Source organism: Pinus tabuliformis, chromosome 1_2 (assembly GCF_031772625.1).
Source record: "Pinus tabuliformis cultivar Carrire ecotype Pingquan chromosome 1_2, CPIR1, whole genome shotgun sequence".
NCBI classification, from domain to species: domain Eukaryota; kingdom Viridiplantae; phylum Streptophyta; class Pinopsida; order Pinales; family Pinaceae; genus Pinus; species Pinus tabuliformis.
The window spans coordinates 643,204,444-643,210,758 of NC_142298.1; the positions used below are offsets into that span (position 1 = coordinate 643,204,444).

The 6,315-nt window shown below is 37.9% G+C and overlaps 1 pseudogene; it reads left to right on the forward strand.

Annotated features, from left to right (window-relative positions):
* The first annotated feature begins 3,885 nt into the window (after positions 1 to 3,885).
* On the forward strand, positions 3,886 to 4,674 carry LOC149207312 (UDP-glucuronic acid decarboxylase 2 pseudogene; annotated as a pseudogene).
* Positions 4,675 to 6,315: the final 1,641 nt, after the last annotated feature.

Sequence of the window (6,315 nt, forward strand, 5' to 3'; positions counted from 1 at the left end):
AATCTAAACTTCACACTCAGCCATCACTGCCATACTCTAGCAGAAAAACAATACATATCCAAAGACAATACAATAATAAAATCTCCAATGGAACCAGTGCAACACACACATATTAGTAATCTGAACTCTGATCCAAAGTCTCTACTAAAGCAACTACAACAATATCCTCCTCTCTATATCAACAACATAATATTGGGAGCAATATAATATACATCACAAACATGTTAAGCACATAGAAATACAATAACTCCATCATCCTCTAAAATATGCTTCAAATTTGAGCTCTGATATGCGCATTATCTTTGTAATACTATAGCTAACATTCTCTCTCAATCCAACCCCTGTATTGCACACTCTCTATCAGTAATGGAAGATGAAATCAATACTCAATAATACTCCTCATCATATTTGACTTGATCACCTTCAAGAATGAAGATTAACTCAAGTCAAATTTATCTACCAAATGACATGGGAAAAAACCATAGTAAATGCCCTTGGAATTCACTAGAGTGTGCATAGAATCGAGGTAATTCAATATAGGAGTAACGTAAGTTGTCCATTGGCAAAGTGAGTTATAACAAAGGTTTCTCTATTGTGAGTTACCCTATTTTTCAGCCCAAAACTCAATCAAACCCTAGTGAATCTGCTCCAAACATCTAACACACCTTCTCCAACACCTACCGAACTTATCCAATCCTACCGAACTTATCCAATCCTTGAAAAGTCTCAATAACACCTCCCTATCCTCTGTAAACCTTCCTCAACCAATCATGAGAGTCACCACATGTAAGTGTTTCTTTAACTCCATTTGTAGCTCATCTTCATAACCATAAAACTGTAAACATCATACAAAGCATAAAACTCATAGATTTGTTAACATTAATGGAAACACTACAATGCCAAATGTGTTAAAACATTCAAATATATATATATATATAATTTCCCCGTATAACTCTATATATAAAAGAAATAGAAGCGATTGGTTTGAATGTATGTCAAAAGTAGAGAAACAAAATAAGTATAAAAATTCAAGTATATGTATATATATGTATATGTATATGTATATATATGTATATGTATATGTATATATATATATATGTATATGTATATAGATATATATGTATATGTATATATATATATATGTATATATATATATATATATATGTATATATATATATATATATATATATGTATATATATATATATATATATATATATATGTATATATATATATATATATGTGTACATATACATATATATATATATATGTGTACATATACATATGTATACATATACATATACATATGTATACATATACATATACATATGTATACATATACATATATATATATGTATACATATACATATATATATGTATACATATACATATATATATATATATGACCAGTCGGATGCTTTCGTAGCCAAGTCCATAAAAGGAACTTTGAGATATACGTTGAAAATAGAAAAATAAAGCGTGTGGTACGATTGTGGATGACAAGCGCTGCAAAAGGAAAATCCCTATATAGTTTATTCTTTGTCTGTGCTGATTTCCAGAAATAGTTAGAGCTTCACACCTCCATTATGAAGCTCGATCAGAGAAGAGAGATCGGAATTGATATTCATTACCCGCAGAAAATTGCGTAGTTGAGGAATATTATAGAATCTTACACAACTCTTCCAGGGAATCTCACTTTCTGTGAGCTTGATAAACCCATGCAAAAAGACATTTTTGAGCATTGCAGAAACTATAAAACTATTTGTCAATGGCATTAGCTTTAATATAGATTTTAAGATTTTGAACTTCAAATATTGGAGCTTCCACTAAGACAAGAAAACGCTAAAGAAAAAAAAAACAAAACATCTTGTTCTAAAATCTTCAAGTAAAAGAATCTTGACAGTGAAAGATCTAACCATGAAAACAAAATAAAGAAAGTAAAGTGAAAAGAAATTTGATTTTTTTTAAATGGAGGTGAAATTTTGATTTTTTTTTTAAATGGAGGTCAATCATGCGAAAGGCGAGCTGATGACGATACAGTCTGAATAAGGTTCAAAAATATAAATGGATAAAGCATAGGATCAAAGGTGATTTCGGCGAGGTATTCATCCCAGATATTTGCGATGACAGAAACGTAGGGATTCGTGCTGCAGAGGCTGCCTTTGATCCCTTCTTTGAAGAAAGAATCTTCTAAATTGTTTCTCTATTAAACGTAGGAATTCGTGCTGCATGTTTTGATATTTGATTGCTGTCAACTAGCTGTATAATGAGAAACAATATGTTGCATACTGTTAATTTCGGACCTGAAAGCAAAAACTTATTCTTAGTATGTTTTTAATGGAAGCAGGAAATAAGTGATTGTAGCTTGTTCCAATTGTGTAACTATTCTTTTGATTGTAGCTTGTTCCAATTGTGTAACTATTCTTTTTCCCAGCTGAGCACGGCACCCGAAGCTGGAGGTCCAAGCGAGCGCACAACGAATAATCACAAATAAGAAGCTGATAGGAAGAACATCATTGTCTGCTGGTTGAACCCTGACGATGGACTCAATAACGCCTTTCCTTTCGGATCTTGAAAACACCTGATCTCCGCAATCCAAAGACTTTTCATGAAGATTACTATTGTAATCACCGACCCTCAAAATGTCTACGATCCAGCTATCTACGAGTTGAAAATAATTAATATTATTTTGTATTAATGGAGAAATGGTTACACCAGTTGTAACGTATCTCCTTAATTTAGGATTTGTTCCTAGAGTTTAGGAGTTTGGTTACAACTTCCTGGTCTCTAGTAATGTACTTAATGATGTAATTGCTCATTTGATGGATGTAGAGTGTACGAAGAGAGTTCTCTTTGTTTGAGTGCAGTCTCCAGGTGCAGTACTCACCTCTGAGCTGCAACTCCTTTTTCAATTCAAGTCTGATTTTTATCTTGGTATCAGAGCACAGAGTAGGGATAGCCTTAATTTTTTTTAGGATGCATCATTGATTACAGCACTGTAGTGGCGGTGGAGTGTATAGAAGCATTCGTAGAATCAGGTGGACTGCAGTAACACCTGAAGACAGGTCTCAGATGACTGATCATCTCTAAGCGGAAAATAGGGTTGGCGCGGTTTCGTCGCGAACAGTCGCGCCATTTTTGACCGGAACGAAGGGTTGGCACAATTTATTAAGAAACAGTAGTGCCATTTGGCGCGGTTTTGAGAGATATAGTCGCGCAAGCGCGCCAGAAAGTGCTATTGGCGTGGAAAATCAAGCCTTAATCGCTCCAATTTCGTAAGACGCATCGCTTCTTTTTTTTCGGCGCGGGTATTTCGCCGTCGAGAAGCGCCAGCCTCTTTCTCTTTGGAAAATCTGTAATTTTTTTGCAGATCGATTTTGCTCGGTGGTGGCGCATTGGAGTTCCTGATCTGTTCGGTGGCAGCAGATCGGATTTGCCCAGTGGTGGCACATTGGAGTTCCTGATCTATTCGGTGGTAGCAGATCGGATTTGCCCGGTGGTAGCGCATTGGAGTTCCTGATCTACTCGGTGGCAGCAGATCGGATTTGCCCAGTGGTGGTGCATTGGAGTTCCTGATCTACTCGGTGGCAGCAGATCGGATTTACCCGGTGGTGGCGCATTGGAGTTCCTGATCTGTTCGGTGGTAGCAGATCGGATTTTCCCGGTGGTGGCGCATTGGAGTTCCTGATCTGTTTGGTGGTAGCAGATCGATTTGCCCGGTGGTGGCGCATTGGAGTTCCTAATCTGTTCGGTGGTAGCAGATCGGATTTGCCCGGTGGTGGCGCATTGGAGTTCCTGATCTGTTTGGTGGCAGCAGATCGGACTTTCCCAGTGGTGGCTCATTGCAGACTTATTCATTAGAGGATCAGAAATTTTATCAGTCCAATATGAATAACAGTGATGAATACTCTCTTAAGCCAGAAAAGACGTGGTCTATTATCAGGCCAGTAGATTATTTGCTCAGGGAGCAGCGGATGCTGTTTATTTTGATAGGAATCGCCATCGCATCGACTTTCTTTATCCTTCAGCCTGGTTTTTTGGCTTCTAATGTTAATGAAAATGGAAGGTTTGTGCCCGAAAAACCTCATCGGGTTGTTTATGAGACGCCTGTTTCTCGGTTTGCGCAGTATCATTCAGGTTCGATGGTGAATTCGGGGGCTAAAGTGCCCCTAGGTTTGAAGAGAAAGTCCCTGCGAGTTGTCGTGACGCGTGGAGCTGGCTTTGTTGGCAGTCATCTACATGACAGGCTCATGGCAAGGGGCGACAGTGTTATTGTTGTCGACAATTTCTTCACAGGAAGGAAGGAGAATGTTTTGCATCATTTTGGCAATCCGAGGTTTGAACGGATAAGGCATGATGTTGTGGAACCCTTATTGTTGGAGGCTTGCCCCACTTCCCCTGTGCATTACAAACACAATCCTGTGAAGAATGTCAAAACTAATGATGTGGGAATCTTGAACATATCCAAACTTGCCAAGCGTGTTGGGGCAAATGTTGAGGTTCGGATTGCTCAAATTTTCAATACATATGGTCCGCGAATGTGCCGTGATGATGGTCGGGTTGCAAGTAATTTTGTTGCTCATGCTTGGCGCAATGAGCCTTTGACAGTCTATGGAAATGGGGAACAAACACGAAGCTTCCAGTTCGTTTCTGATCTGGTTGAAGGCCTTATGTGACTTATGGAGGGCGAACATGTTGGTCCTTTCAATCTTGGGAATCCTGGGGAATTTACAATGTTAGAACTAGAACAAGTTGAAGAAAGAAAGGATGACTCTAACAGTGATTGGGACATTCCATTGCTAATGGAAGAAAACAGTAAGGAAGATGAAGAGCAGGAGCAGAAACAAGAAGAAGAAGTAACAGGAAATGTAATCAATAATGCAAGCCCAGAAAAGGCTGAAATAGACAGATTTGAGGTAAGTCCCCTACCAAGGAGATCAAGTAGGAATACTCGGTTACCTTCTAAATTGAAAGATTATGCATTAATGTCAAAGTTTTTAAACATTGTAGAACCTGCAAATTATGAGGAAGCAAGTAAATCTGATGCATGGAGGGCTGCAATGTATGAGGAAATAGAATCAATAAACAGAAACCATACTTGGGATTTGGTTGAATTGCCTGAAGGTAAAACCCCCATAGGATGCAAATGGCTGTATAAACCAAAAATAAATGCAGATGGGAGTATAGAGAAACTTAAAGCTAGACTGGTAGCAAAGGGTTACTCACAGCAAGAGGGAATAGATTTCGATGACACCTTTTCTCCTATAGCCAAATTAAACACCATTAGAATGCTAATTTCCTTAGCAACAAAACACAAATGGAAGCTACACCAACTAGATGTTAAGTCTGCATTTCTGAATGGTGACTTGAAGGAAGAAATTTATTTAGTACAGCCTGAAGGTTTTGTGAAAAAGGAGTAGGAACATCTTGTGTGTAAATTGAAAAAGGTACTTTATGGTTTAAAACAGGCACCCAGGTTGTGGTATGAGAAAATTGACTCATTTTTTGTACAGCATGGCTTTTATAGGAGCTTGAATGATCCAAATCTGTATACCAAGTTTAATAAACAAAGGAAAATTATTTTGATTTCTTTGTATGTAGATGATATGATCATAACAGGTAATGCTAACATTATGATCAAAGAAATCAGATGTCACAAGTGTATGAGATGGAAAGACCTCGGAAACCTTCATTATTGCTTGGGATTGGAGGTATGGAAAGACTCTGGACAAACCTTTCTTACTCAAGGGAAGTATGCCAGAAGCTTGCTGGAAAGGTTCGGAATGGAGCAGTGCAGATAAACAACAACACCATTACAGCAGAACTTAAAGTTGAGCAGTGACGACGGTACTAAAGAGGTGGATGCAACCATGTACAGACACCTAGTTGGCAGTTTGATATATTTGACTACAACTAGATCAGATTTGGCATATTCTGTTAATGTGTTGAGCCAGTTCATGTCAAAACCACTCGAAAGTCACTGGGTCGCAGCAAAAAGTGTGTTGAGGTATCTTAGTGGTACTAGTAATTATGGCATTTTGTACACTGACACTTCTGATGTTATTCTAGCAGGTTTTTTCAGATTCCGATTAGGTAGGTAACTTGGATGATCGAAGATCTATCACAGGTTATGCATTCAGCATTGGATCCAGGGTCATAGCATGGAGCAGCAAAAAGCAGAGCACTGTAGCTCTGCTTCATCGAGAGAAACTACTGTCAAAAGAGATATGTGTTGAATATTGTAAAACTTGTGATAACATGGCTGATATTTTTACTAAGCTTCTTGGGCGTGTAAAGTTTGAATTGTTTAGAGGGAT